Raw genomic sequence first — 15,823 nt, forward strand, 5'->3', positions numbered from 1 at the left:
GAGGAAATTAGAGGCAGCACTGAATAGGCCGTGCGAAGGGGCGCGCAAAGGGGCCTGCTCCTTTGGACGTGCTCCTTCGGCGCGCGGCGCCTATGGTGAGTGTAGATTTCAATCACTCCCTCTGACATCAGGGGCGGGCCTGTCATCCTGGTTGGGCCTCAGCTTGTCGGGCCTTGCCACTGTCAGGATCAGGCCCCTGTTGTGCCGGATGACATCGGGATCTGGGGGCCGCCTCGCTGGGCTCCTCCGATGTTGGAGTCGGGCCTCTGTCAGCCGGTCCCTGGCACTGTCGGGTCAGGCCCCTGCGGAGTCGGGTGTCGGCGGTGGTAAAGCTCAGCTCCTGACCGTGTCCATGTGGTGTCCTGGTCCCCGTGTGCTGGTAGGTAAGGAAAAATTCACTAATTCTTTAGGGAAAGTGTGGTAGATGCCTGAAATAACCTATCACAATTTTCAATTTAATCCCAGAACCCTATTCACTTATGTCTCAGACCTAACCCACCCAATCCACAACCCATCTTCAAATGATCCTTCAACCAAAACCTGTGACGAATTAGCACAATTCTTCAGCACCAAAATATCTAAATTAATCGCAAAGATCCCTCACGTCAACATGGAAACCCCCACTTCTCCTAACATTCCTAATCACACATGGGCCCAGTTCGAATCTATCGCATGTACAGAGGTGAGTCTCTCATCCAAAAATCCAAACCTGCCACACATCCACTTGACTCCATCCCAATAAAACTCCTGAAGCAAGTCCCTAACCTCATCGCTAGACCCATAATGGATATCATCAACCTCTCACTTGAACATGGGATCTTCCCAGACAAACTGAAATCTGTGGATATCAAACCAATTCTTAAAAACTCTGTTGCAGTTGGATGCTGCAGGCAGGATAGTGGACCCTTGGGCTGGTCTACCCAGGGTGACAGGGTAGGCCGGGAGGCAGAGCCTCAGGCTGGCGGTGTTCACCCGGGAACCAGGAGCCCCCCAAGAGGAGCCCATAGGGTCCTGGAACCTTGGGACTTGGGATATCAGTTCAGAGTCAGTAGCAGATAAAGCCTGGGCAGGGAGTGTAGTAAGAACAGTCCAAGGAGTGAAAAGATAGTCTGTAGACCGGCAGTGCAGGTCGAGGGTCAGCTGAAGACAGGACAGCGGGCAGCAGCGGTACCTGTAGTGAGCCGGACCGTGAGGCAGGGTTTGTAGAGTACTGGACCGGGAACAGGCTGAAGGCTGAAAGGGAGTCTGCAGATGGCAGTGGATAGGAGCAGGCTGTAGACTGGAACGGAGTCTGTAGCTGGCTGTGAACTGGAGCAGGCTGTAGACTGGAATGGAGTCTGTAGCTGGCTGTAGCTGGCTGTGAACCGGAGCAGGCTGTAGACTGGAATGAAGTCTGTAGCTGGCTGATAACTGAAGCAGGCTGTAGCGGAATCAGGAACGGACCAAGGTCAGAGGCAGGCGGCAGGCTGAAGCGAAGTCAGGAACGGACCAAGGTCAGAGGCAGGCGGCAAGCTGAAGCGAAGTCAAAGGCAATCCAAAGGTCAAGTCAGGAACGAGGAACAGACGAAGCGCAACTCAGAACTACTAGGCAGTAGTGAACCTCGTTGCAAGGCAAAGAGAAGGCGTCCGGACGCCGGTTATATCAGGCTTAGGGCGTGGCGTCATTAGCACACGCAGGGCCAGACTTCCGGGAACTGTGCGCACATAGTGTGCATCCTCATGCGCGCGCGAGGCAGCGGGGAGATGGGCAAGCAATGGCGGCCTCCACGTGGAACCGGCAGAGCCGCAGGAGTCCCGGGCATGCGGAACGCGGTGTTTCCAGCAGTGGAGGTGAGCCCTGTTCAGAGCTAAGGAAGGGGAAGCGGTAGAGACCGCAACAAACCCAGTCTCAACATATCAGACCTGACAAATTTCTGACCCATCTCCAACCTCTCTCTCATAGCCAAAATACTAGAAAAAATCGTCAACAACCAACTCTCCGAACACCTTGAAAACCATAACATATTATATCCAGCGCAACATGGATTCAGAAAATTCTTTAGCACAGAGACCCTTCTACTCACCCTCACCAACCCAATCCTCAGAGGATTAGACACTGGTTGCTCTTACCTCCTGATTTTCTTAGACATTTCCTCTGCATTCGACACCATCAATCATGATACACTTCTAAACAGGCTAAAAGAGATCAAATTATGCAACACTACTCTGAAATGGTTTGACTCTTACCTATCTGACAGATCCTACACAGTAAGAATAAACACATCAGAATCCAAGCAAATACTAGAGATGTGCTTCGTTTTTTTCTACCGGGTTTTTCGGTTCGAATACTTCGTGGTATAATTCGGGTGGTCTCGTTTCGTTTTCGGGTCGTTTGTCCGAAAACGAAACGAGAAACCCGAAACCGGGCCGAAAAATGAATCGGTAAACGAAGCTAAAAAAAAAACCCCACCCAAGCATTTAAAAACATTTTGAATCATTTTCGTACGTATAGGCAACCCCCCCCCCCCATCCCGATCCCTCCCCAAGACTTACGAAGATTCCTGGTGGTCCAGCGGGGTCCCGGGTTCCATTTCTCCTCCGTGCCCGGTGCAAGCCGTGCGCCTCAAAATGGTGCCGAATAGCCCAAACTACCATGTCACAGGGGCTTTCGGCGCTATTGGTCAGCCCCTGTCACATGGCCATCGGCGCCATCTTGTGCTCCTATCATGTGACAGGAGCTGACCAATGGCGCCGAAAGCCTCTGTGACATAGTATGGGCAAAGGCTATCGGCGCCATTTTGGTTACTGGCAGCCGAAAACGAAATCGCTCTCGGACCCTTGCTGGACCCCCAGGGATTATTGGCAAGCCTTGGGGGGGTCAGGAGGGGGGGTCAGGAGGGGGTCCAGCAAGGGTCCGAGAGCGATTTCGTTTTCGGCTGCCAGTAACCAAAATGGCGCCGATAGCCTTTGCCCATACTATGTCACAGAGGCTTTCGGCGCCATTGGTCAGCTCCTGTCACATGATAGGAGCACAAGATGGCGCCGATGGCCATGTGACAGGGGCTGACCAATAGCGCCGAAAGCCCCTGTGACATGGTAGTTCGGGCTATTCGGCACCATTTTGAGGCGCACGGCTTGCACCGGGCACGGAGGGCAAATGGAACCCGGGACCCCACTGGACCACCAGGGATCTTCGTAAGTCTTAGGGAGGGATCGGGATCGGGGGGGGGGGGGGGGGGGGGTGTATTATAGTTAATTTAAATGTTTGGGGGTGGTTTGGGGTGGTTTTTAATTTAAAAAAAAAAATGTGTGCCTCTCTCCCCAGGCAAACCCGAAAACGAAATTTCCCCGAAATTCGGGGGGGAAATTTTGTTTCCAGTTTCGGGGCCTCCAAAACAACGCCGTTTATTTCGTGTTTCGGGGACTCCGAAACACGAACGAATTAGGAAATTTCGTTCAATTTCCTAAATAGGGCGAAAAACGAACCACATCTCTAGCAAATACCCTCCCACACAGTTTTCCACAAGGCTCATCCCTCTCATCCACTCTCTTTAACATCTACATGCTCCCACTCTGTAAACTACTGTCCGAACTAGGCATAACCTACTATGTCTATGCAGATGACATACAAATACTCCTCCCCCTCAAAACAACTCTCAAAAACACACTAAAAACCTGGAATTCCCACATATCTGAGATAAACCAGCTTCTTTCACAAATGTCCCCTCCCTCAATCACAATAAAACTGAAATCCTATATATTACAAACACCACCCCATCCCCCACTCACGACCACACTGCAACTCACCAGGAGAAACACCTCACCGCCACAGTTAAAAACCTTGGAGTCACCCTGGATTCCGAACTTTGCCTTAAAAAACACAACACATTGATAAAAGATGGATACTTCAAACTGCAGATCCTTAAAAGTCTCAAACCACTCCTCTATTCCCAAGACTACTGAACCATCCTCCAGACACTGCTCTTCTCAAAACTTGACTATTGCAATTCCCTCCTCCTCGGCCTCCCTACTGCCACCCTCAAACCCCTGCAACTATTACAGAATGCAGCAGCAAGATCTTTTGCAAACAGCAAAAAATTATATATATTAGTACAAACAAAAAACACACTTTGAAATGTCTGTATGCCACTTCCAGAAGTCTAAGAAGTAAGATGGGAGAGTTAGAATGTAAAGCAGTGAATGATGAGATTGACATAATTGGCATCTCAGAGACCGGGTGAAAGGAGGATAACCAATGGGACAGTGCTATAATCTCTGAATGATAGGGAGGATCAACTTGGTGGGGGTGTGGCACTTTATGTCTGGGAAGGTATAGAGTCCAACAGGATAAAGATCATACAGACTAAATGCTCAGTAGAATCTGTATGGGAAAAATTGCATATATGTTGGGTAAGAGTATAGTTATCCTCAAGGACCTCTACTGGCTACCAATCACATCAAGAATACAATACGAAACCCTAACCCTCATCCACAAAACGCTCCACAATGACAAGATGGACTGGCTAAACATGTCACTTCACTTCTACACTCCCCAAAGGAACCTCCACTCCTCCAACATCGGGCTTCTCCCAATCCTCACCCCGAAAGCAGCGCATCTGACCTCAACTAGAGACCACACTCTAACAGTGGCAGGTCCTTCCCTCTGGGATAGTCTACCCACAGAACTGAGAACCTAACCCTCAATTCAAACATTCAAAAAATACTTGAAAACATGGCTCTTCCAAAAAGCCTTTCCTCCAGTGACTTAACCCTCCACCACCCAGTGGAGTAAAAGCTCACCGCCTCCTCCCCTAAGAACGCCAATATCCATTATCCCGGCCCAATCCCAGTTTACCCAGTTAAAGAATATGACTTCCATACTCCCCTAGCTAGCGTGCCTTGACCCTTAAAACACCACTGACTAGGCTAGATTTTTTTTTATTTTTCTACTTACACGCCATCCACAGCTGAAGTGAAGATACGCAGATAGGGATCCCGGCGTGCGCTTGTGCGTGTGAGAGTTACGCGCTGGTGTCACTGAGAAAATCAGGAATGCCCATGCCCCAACCCCGACCAAGCCTCTGCCCCACCCCTTTTTCCCAAAACATTTTTTATCCGCATACCGGGAGATATGTGCGTAGTTGCGGGCCTTTTAACATCTGCATGGCCCGTGTGCATCTGAGTCATGCGCATATCTCCCAGTTTTGTCGCACACAAGCCTTTGAAAATTTACTTCTAAGTTTTTAAGTGCATCAATAAAATTATTTAAAAAAAAAATATGCATTTAAATTGATTGATGATCATAACAAAAGACACTATTTAGTCCGCCTTGAGTGTTCTCTGACCATGTAATGATATGAATTTTAGTGTCCTATATATGAGAATCACCTATTACATTTGCTGCGTGTGCAGCTATTTATATATGCAGATTTTTTTGTTTCCATTCCTGGTTTTCTCTTTCGGTTGGGTCTTTTTGCATACATCAAATATTTGCAATACATTTTGATCCTTTTAAATTGATATTTCTGGTCTACCTTTCCCTGGCTGGTGTATCTGGATTATCTTCTGTGTTGGCTGCATCTCTAAGGATTTCAGGGGTTTGATCTCCTAATATATTTGGATTACCATGGTAATGTCTTTTGAGAGGCTGCAACTGTGATAAATATCAGAGGTGTCTTTTCGTTGTTTTCTCGAAACAGCAAATCAAAAAATACACGTCAAACTAAAGCATGAAAAGGAAAAATGCACATACTAACCCAGAAGGTACAATACAAATATTCAGTGCATACAAAAGGAGCTGATCTTCAATTTTGTCATCTACAAAGAAACACATTACAATTTACTTTATCTATTTATATCAAATTCAAAAATATTATCCAACATGATATACTGTATATTCTTTGATTTTCTTTCAATTTTGTTTTAAAAAGAAATTGAACCAAATTAGAATATATTTACAAAGGGGAAGTGCATGATTCAGAGGAATGTAACTTTCAAGGATACTAATGAAACAGGACATCCCAACAGAGAGGTTCCATTAAAAGCAAAAATAGTCCATGTGTCTATAAGTAAAGAATCACCTGAGCTAAAGAATTCCAAATTATCCTTATCAACTGAAAAACAGACTGGGCCGGATTTTCAAACGGTTACGCGCATAACCGGCCTTACGTGCGCCGGACCGATTTTCAAAAGGCCTTGCGGTGCACGTAAAGCCACGGGACGCATGTAAGTCCTGGGACTTTATAAAAGGGGTGGTCTGGGGGTGGGGGCAGGGGTGTGGCCAGAGGTCTCTGCACGGTCGCTCAGTTGGCGCGCGCAACTTATTTCAGCCCCAGGGATGAAGTAAGTTTTAAAACAAAAAAAAAAAAAAGAAAGCAACAAAGATAGGGGTAAAAGGGCAGGGGAGGAAGGGGAAGGGTAGGGAAGATTCCTCCGAGGCAGCTCTGATTTCGGGTAGCACGTGCACATGTAGGCCGTGTGCGTATGTTTTAAAATCCGGCCCATTGTTAATACAAACAAAAAACACATTTTGAAATGTCTGTATGCCACTTCCAGAAGTCTAAGAAGTAAGATGGGAGAGCTAGAATGTAAAGCAGTGAATGATGAGATTGACATAATTGGCATCTCAGAGACCGGGTGAAAGGAGGATAACCAATGGGTCAGTGCTATAATCTCTGCATGATAGGGAGGATCAACTTGGTGGAGGTGTGGCACTTTATGTCTGGGAAGGTATAGAGTCCAATAGGAAAAAGATCATACAACAGACTAAATGCTCAGTAGAATCTGTATGGGAAAAATTGCATATATGTTGGGTAAGAGTATAGTTATGAGTATTTTACCATTCACCAGGTCAAAATGATCAGAAGATGATGAAATGCTAAGAGAAATAAGGGAAGCTAACCAATTTGGCAGTGCAGTAATAAATGGGAGATTTCAATTACCCCAGTATTGACTGGGTAAATGTAACATCAGGACATGTTAGAGATATAAAAATCCTGGATGGAATAAACAACTGCTTCATGGAGCTATTAGTTCAGGAACCAATGAGTCAGGGATCTATTTTAGATTTAATTCTTAGTGGAACGCAGGAATTGGTGAGAGAGGTAACAGTGGGAGGGCCACTTGGCAATACTGATCAGTGATCATAACATGATAAAATTTGAGCTAATGACTGGAAGGGGGACAATATCTAAATCTATAACTCTAACATTACATTTTTAAAAGGGAAATTTTGATAAAATGAGGAAAATAGGGAACAAGATGGCGGCAGGAACCAGGTCCGATAAATGCTGTCTCTCTGTGAAAAAGTTACTTTCTGAGAGGATGCCTGCAAAGAGGAAAGAGAAAGTTCAAACTTACCCCACCGAGGTAACTTTCCCTTCTGGTCAGCATTTGATAATGTTGTTCTGCCCTTGTCCTGCTTTACAAATGGGGAGCAATTTCCCTGCTGCGGCTCTTGCTGAGGGAGCAGCAGACCTGTTTGGGGAGGTTACACTTAGCCCCTCAAATCTTCAGCCACCTTCGGCCCTGAGGTCTGCTGGAGCTCCTCTTTTGCCCCAGGGCACCGGGTGACGATGTTGCTGAGAAAGTCCGGAAGGTGGGGGCCAGACAGGAGGCTTACTCACGCAACACATATCTCCCCTGCAGTTGCTGGAGTCTACTGGTGCTGGCGTGGAGGATTTCCCTGCGACTTTGACGCTGAGTGGGGAGCCAAGACACATGTCGAGAATTGGAAGCTGCCGTTTTGAGACCAGCAGTGGAGACAGACGTCCTCTCCTATGGAACTGAGGGTGAGTCCTTTCAAGTTCCATCGAAACCCTCGGTAGTAATGCTAGTTGCGTTATGGGACCTAGTAGCCGGTTTTGGCTGCACACTGAGAGACCAAGGGACAAAGCTGGTTAACCTTAATAAAAGAATGGCTGATTTAGAAAATGGATAACCAATGTGCAGAAGTTAAATTACGACTAGAGAAGGCTGAAGCCTCCTCTTTAAAGTTTATTTATTTATGTATTTATTTGAAAACTCTTCTATCCCGTCATTAAGTTAATTCACCATCACAACGGTTTACAGAAAGGCACAATAAAAAAACTATAATTGGTATAGATTACAAATTACACATGTGCCAACATAAGAACGGTAACATATTTTTAATAGGAGAGACTATGTGTTAATTAAAGCTTATATGTTGGTTAGGAAACTGTTAAGTGATTCAAATCTACATTTAATATGTATTTGGAGATATAAAAGAGAAAAAACTGATTGCTTGGTGCGTCCTTATCTACCAACTGTCTTTAAAAGCTTGTTTAAAAAGCCAGGTTAAAGTTACAGGATTGTAGTGTTAAATTAATTAAGGTCTCAAGTAACATCTTAAGAAGGTTAGAATATCTGGAAAGCCACAACAGGCATTTAAATCTCCGATTTCAAAATTTCCCCAAAGTTATAGGGGAAGAACCCTTATTATACCTTAAGAAATTATTTTAAGGAAATATTAAAATGTGAGGATGATAAGTTACCATCTATAGTAAATTGTTGTTTATGCCTATTCCTTCTAAAGTGAGAAGTTCCCAAAAACAATCTGAGGGGATTGAGAATTTGACGCAATTTCTGGAAAACTCCTCATTGGAGGTGTATGATCGGGCATCTCTCCTGGTTACATTCTCGACAGAGCAAGGCCCATAGTGTAGTAATGCGGAGATATTTAAAAAATATCTCTGCTAGCTTTCACTCACAAGAAATCCGGGTGGTATACCCAGATTTCACATGGGTGACCCATGGGAGTTTCTTTTGTTAAAACCACAGATTGTACTATCCTTTGGATTTTCTTTTAGTTGAAGGTACCCATAGAAATGTCTGATTTGTTTGCAAAATGATTCCTATATTTTTTTTTCCAGAGCAGTTGAAGTCATTCATTAATTCTAGAAATATAGCTTCCCAATCTCTTGTTAGCTTCCAGGTCATGAAGATCTTACATCTTAAGTTTAAGGAAAAGAAGCAGTGTTCATGTTAATTGCCTGTTTCTACTAAGAATATTTTCTTTATTATCTCCCTGTAATCTGTTACTCCTCTTCTCTGGTATTATCTAAATTGGTGAAAATGTGTATGTATAAGTTTATGAGTTTATCTTGGATTATATTACATTGTATATTTTATATGCATTTTTCATTTCTTTCTGGAAGTAAGTGTTTTTCTTACTTGTATATTTGTTGAACATGATAAAAAAAATCAGGAAAATAGAAAAAAAAACTGAAAGGTGCAGCTGCAAAGGTTAAAAGTGTACAACAGGCATAGACATTGTTTAAAAATACAATCTTAGAAGCGAAGTCCAGATGTATTCCATGCATTAAGAAAGGTGGAAGGAAGGCAAAACGATTACTGGCATGGTTAAAAGGTGGAGTGAGAGAGGCTATTTTAGCGGAAAAAAAAAAAAACCTTCAAAAATTGGAAGAAGGATCCATCTGAAGAAAATAGGAAAAATCATAAGCATTGTCAAGTTAAGTATAAAACAGAGAATAGCCATTGCTATTACTGGCATCAGTAGCATGGGATTTACTTAGTGTTTTGGTACTTTCCAGGTAGTTGTAGTCTGATTGGCCACTGTTGGAAACAGGATGTTGGGCTTGATGGACCCTTGGTCTGACCCAGCATGACAATTTCTTATGTTCTTTTGGGCTAAAACACTAAAAAGAAATTTAGTGTGGATGCTGAAATAACTCTAAACGGGTGATGCAGAAACATTTTTAGAGTGCTTGCCCAAAAGTAGTGTCTAATCCAGTTTGGTTTACTTATGCATCCCAGTTCTTAAAATGGTCATTGCACAGGATCCATTTTTGTTACTTCATATCAAACATCAGTCCATGAAATGAAGAAACCTTTTCTGGATCATGCTATTCTCTTAGAACATCTGAAATAATCTGGAATCAATGTGGCCAAGCCTTGAGTTGCTTTAGATAATTTTTTGGAAAATTGTACCAAACTGTGGCGTTGAGAGAATTTCCCCCACAAATGCTCAAATACAGATAGAGTGCACCACAAAAATCAGTGCTTTCACTGCTGTTATCTTTTACCTGAGATCCTTTCCTGATTTTGTATTTCTTCTGCTATGCAGATGTTATGCAATGACCATTCCTCAGATAATGGCAAACAATATCAGTTGTATTGTACAAACCAAGCATTTGATAAGATTTGTTAATGGATAATTGAAAATAAACAATGTTGTTACGAGCACGCGCGGGCGTGGTCGTCTCGGGCGGGTGGTGAGCCCTTGGGCCACGGCAGGACCCCAGGAGGAGCCCAAGGCCACACCGTGGGAGGTGAGCTGAGCAGGCTTGGTGAGCCAGGCAGGCAGGAACAGAAGCAGGGAGTCCGACCCTCAGCCGGACCTGCGTGCCCATGGTAGCCAACACGGGGAAGTTGACTAATGAACGGTCCTCCGACTGTTCCCGGCCCTTTCGGACCTGCCGCAGGGAACGGCAATGGGCAGCAGGCCGGACAGAGGCGAGGGCAGACAGAGTCCTTAGCAGAAGACATCAAACGGGGCAGAAGCAGGCTGAGGCGAGACGGAGACATCAGGACAAGGGCTGAAGCGAGACACAGGAAAGGTCCAGGCGAGCGGGAACTCCGATGCTGGGATACTCACATCCGAAGCCCCCTCGGCTGGCAGAAGCTCAAAAGCCCGTGGGACGAATCCCTCCTGTTGGCCACTCCAGGGCCCAACAGGACAAAAGGCTCAGGAACCAGGTCAAGGCAGAGACAGGTAGACATCCGGACAAGGGCTGAAGCAGACACTGAAGACAAGGCTGGACGGGAACATTGCACTGTCCATTAGGGCGCCCTACTCAGCCCGCCTGTAGGACTGAGTCGCGGACCACCCTGTCCCAGACGCACCCTACACAGCCCAGGAAGGCTGGTCGCGGACCACGCTGAGAAGGAGGGTGCGGGGAAGACCCAGGCGAAGAGGAACTCCGATGCTGGGATACTCACATCCGAAGTCCTTACGGCTGGCAGGCACAGGAACAAACAACTAGGCAGAGAGACAGGACCAGAACCCATCAAGGCATAGGTGAAACCGGGGGACCTGGATCGGCAGGGTTACAGACTACTGTAGAGCCCGATCCGAAGGCCGAAGACAAGCAGGAGTCGGAGTCACGGACCGGAGTCAAGGCAGGCTGAAGACAAGCAGGAGTCTGAGCCATGGAGGACCTGGATCAGGAGAGGCCACAGGCAACTGTGTAACCCAATCCGAAGGCAAAGACACAGTGAACAGAAAGTCCTTAAATACTGGAGGTAGAAGGCAACTCCCTGGGAGGAGCCTGCCAGGACCGCCCACCGCTGGTCCTATAACTAGGGTAGAGAGCTGCGGGCCAGCCCCTAGAGAAACGGGCGTGGCTGGAAGCAGGAAGTCCAAACGCTGAGGCTTGCAAGCCACAGGCATGCCTCAGGAGCAGCTAGGCCTCTCAGGCCCTGGAGCAAGTCCTGGATGATGCGCAGGCGAGGCCCTGGCTTCAGAGCGGCCTCTGGAGGAAGGTAAGAGACCTCCTGCAGCGCAGCAGCAGGGGGGATCGCAACAAATGTTTCAATCAAAGCAAGATGGAAATATTGAAAGTGGGAAAGACAGTAGATCAGAATTTACTGGTGGTGTGCACTGAACATTTTTTCATTATGTTTTTTTTATTTTTCATTATTTTCTTTTCATTTGTTTTGTCAAGCAAGTATATTCAGAAGGACCTTTATCGCTCTGAACATTTGGGACAAGTTTTCCTGCGAACTTCCCTACATAACTTTTCCACTAACTGGTCTACTAAATAATACTTCCCATACTGGCAGATTTTAAAAGCACTATGCGTGCCAAAGCATGTGACTCACCCTGCTGCAAACCGAGGGGATTGTAAAAACCGCACAAGTATGCGCACAAAATAAAAAGTTCTAAAAATGTGCGGGATGTGGGTGAGGTCTGGGCAGGCCGAGTCTGTACCATGAAGTCTGTACATAAGTATTTATGTGCACAGGTGTGTGCTGGTGTCCCCTACCATGCAACTTTGCTTCTGATGTGGATGGCATGCAAGTAATAAAATAAGATAAACTAGGCTAGTCAGTGAGGTTTTCTGGGTCAGGGCTAATAGAGTAAAAGGGAGGTAAGTTACCTAGGGGGTTTAGGAAGTCCTCTCCTTTACTGGGATGAACTGGAAAGGAACTGGGGAAACAGTTAATTGCGTTGGCGCGCATATCTACTAAAATTCCCTCCACTTACACCCTTGAGTCGGCATTTGCGTGCATATGCACACATCAATATAAAGTAGTGGACATGTACGCATGTATAGTGTATTTTATAACACACTCATGTATGACACACATATACATGCATATGTTAAAAATCGCCATGTCCATGTGTGCCCGCGCGTGGGTAGGATGCTGGTATGCATGCCCACTAAATTGTCTTAGCATGCACACTAAGCTTTAGTGCATAGACCCCTACTGTTGCGCTTCCCGGCCGCTTTGGCTCCACGGCCAGGCCTGCTTACCTGGCGCGATCCTCTACCAGCTCCGAGCTCACTCACCCTGCCTTTGCAGCAAGTTTGCGGCGTCCCCGGCTCCCCCGCTTACCATCTCCAACGCTGGCCTCACAGCGGAGCTCTCACAGGGTCTCCGCGTCGTCCTGCTCCTCGGCCACACCCCTAGGCGCGCGCGCAGCCGACGTCACTGTATTCAAAGGCACCAGCATGGGAAACTCTAACCTGTCGCCTTCTGATGACATCAAAGCTTCCCTGTATATAAGTCCAAGCCTGTTGCCCTGAACGGTGCCTTGGCAATCGGGTCATACACTCCGGTGTCTCTAGTTTGCCTTCCTGCGTTCCAGTTCCTGGGTACTTGCCAGGTTCTTGTGGCCTGGTTTGGCCTCTGTTGGAAACAGGATGCTGGGCTTGATGGACCCTTGGTCTGACCCAGTATGGCATATTCTTATGTGCTCAAGGGCTCCACCTCAGAAACAAAAATCTTGCTTTCTCTGGTTCCTCCTAATAGTATTGTCACGATATTAAGTAGGAGGAACTTCGGAAAGCATCATCATGCAAAAATAAAAAGTCTTGAAAAAACATTTCTGGACATGATGTTTGCTGGGTGGACAGCTCAGTGGCCACCTTGCTGCTCAAAAGGAGAGGTGAAAGCTACCCTCCAGATGGCCTTGAGTAGTGGGTTTGGGCAGTGCTTGGTGACTCCAGTGACTCGCAGAGGGACGTGCCGACACTTAAAAATTAATTTATTCATTCAGTCACAGTGCCAATTGGTCCATTCACTGTCACATGTCAGTCAAAGGACCAATCCCCTTTCAGAATGCTGTCCTGAAAGGGGGATTGGTCCTTTCACTATCAAGTGTCAGTGAAAAAGACCAATTGGGAACGTCCCTTTTGTGCCAAGTCAGCTGCTGGGCGCCCGATGCTGTTGTGGGCACACAGCCGCGTCTTCTCGTTGCCAGATGCTTGAGCGCTAGGGACAATCAAGTTTTACCTCATGTGTCCCTTTTAGCGCAGCAGCTCATTAACAGATTGCATCACATACCCAAGAGAGGTGGACGTGTGCGTGTTGAAAAAATATGCACCCAGTTTGGATGCATGTTTTTAAGCACGTGGTATTGCATCGATCTGCTAGGGGGTCATTTACTAAGCCTTTTCCCCCTAGACAGAGAATGGGAGAAAAGGCTGAGCAAAGCCTCACTTTGTTTCTGAAAATTCATTTCCATGTGCATTGTTTATTCCACCCAGCCCCCAAACTAAGCACATCCCAGGAAATGCCTCTTTTTAATTTGACTGAAAGATAGTCAGAGTGTGTTGTGAAAATATGCATGGACTTTCAGCCGGATTGAGGGGTGCAGTTTATGACCCAGAGCAATGTAACCTACTTGGAAACCCAGACAAATCCCTTTGAAATGTGTCCTCGGTATCCATTTAGGAGTTACAGTTGCAAGTGAAATCCTGCAAATTTACACATTGTTATCATTAGAAGAAGCACATGGAGAACACTAATATGCTACTTTTGTCTCTCTCTAATCCTCCATTTCATTGCATGAAGTGTCTGTCACACACTTGAAGTGATGGAGTATTTGTTGTGTGTATTGCTTTGTGTCTTTCTGGGTTTAAATGACATTCCCTTGTTAAAAGTGGTGCTGTTAAGATGAGCTGGGTATAAGTAAACCTTTCATCCTCATGCTGTGCCCTAGTTAGATAAAAAGAAAACATTGTGAAAACAGTAGAAATACTACTGCTATCTTAAACATAATGACAAGTTGTAAATGCAATGTAAGCTCTACAGTATTCCAATCTGTTACCTCTTCCTACAAGAGAAGCTTGCCCAGACATGAATGTTGCACCTAGCTATTAGTCAGTGTAAAAAAGAAAGAACCAGTCAAAAGGGAGGGTTGCCAACAGGCTCCAGATATTCAGGACAGAATAATCCAGTCCTGGTTTTACCCCATTGCATGCAGGGACTTGTAGTCTTGCTTTTCTAAGGATTTGCAATAAGGAAGTCAGATCTACAAATCCATGCATGCAGTGGCGTAAAACCAGGACTGGATCAACCTGGCCTGAAAATCTAGAGCCAATTGGCAATCCTAGACAAAGATAAAGATTGCTTGTTCTCGTGACCTGGCCATACTACTCTAACCTTGCAAGGATCCCTTTGTCCATCAATTGACTAAAGAATTAGACATGAAAGGGCCAATATTCAAAAAAAGCTGAGCTTCTAAATTTAGGGCAAACTTAGGTTCCTAAGTTTTCATCTAAAAATTCACATAAATTTAGGAACCTAAAAGTTAAAGCCTGGCATGTGCAAACCTGGGAGATATGTGGCTGGGATGAGGGCGTCCCGAGTGCATTTTAGAAATGGCCCGGCCCCGCGTGTATCTCCCAGTATGTGTAGAAGTGCCAGCCCATTAAAAAGGGGCAGGCCAGGGGCGGGGTCTGAGTTTGCTGGGGGTTCGGGACATGGGCCAGCCGGGACAGCGCCATTTTGCGCTGTGCTGGTGACTTGTGTGCCAGCCAGCTGCTGGCGCATGCAACTTACTTCGACTCCGAGGAGGAAGTATGTTAAAAAAAAAAAAGGTAGGTAGATTTAGGGGTCGGGGTGGAGAGGGGAAAAGGGAGGGAGATTAGGTGTGTGTGTGTGGGGGGGGGGGGGGGGGGTAGGGAAGTTCCCTCCCAGTCCGTGCTTTAATTGGAGCGGACTGGGAGGGAACTGGGCAAAGGCCCAATCGTGTGGCTGCGTGAGCTTTACAAAATTCCCCCACCCTGTGTGTGTGCGAGTGAGCACCCATGCACACGCTGATACAAAATTGGGCGCACATATGCACTTGGGCATCATATTATTTTATAACATTCGTGCGGCGACGCGCGCATGTTATAAAATTGGTGTGTCCATGCACACATGCCGGGAATCACACGTGCATGTTTTAAAATCTATCTCTAAGCTCCTGACTTTAGGCCTACTATTTATTTGTTTAGATTTAGGATCCTAAATTAGGTGCCTAGTTCAGAAAATCAGTGCTAAGCCCCTAAGTTTGTTTCCCTGCCCTAACTCTGCCCCTGTAGCCACCCACTTTTTGGGCCCCTAAATTTAGGAACGTAATGAAACTAGGAGTCTAAATTTAGGGGCTCAGCCCTAGTAAATTTCAAAAAGGCCAATTTAGGGGCCTAACTCCAAAGGTTAGGAACCTATACCTCTCTTTGAAAATTGGCTCCATCATACCTCCCTTTTCTCCAAATTAGAAGGTAAAAATTAGGCCGGATACAGGTGGATGGTTCCACAAGGCGCTGTGTCCCTTAGCAAAATGTGCTTCTGTGAATAGTGTAACAACATT

Source organism: Rhinatrema bivittatum, chromosome 7, assembly GCF_901001135.1.
Source record: "Rhinatrema bivittatum chromosome 7, aRhiBiv1.1, whole genome shotgun sequence".
Taxonomy (NCBI): Eukaryota; Metazoa; Chordata; class Amphibia; order Gymnophiona; family Rhinatrematidae; genus Rhinatrema; species Rhinatrema bivittatum.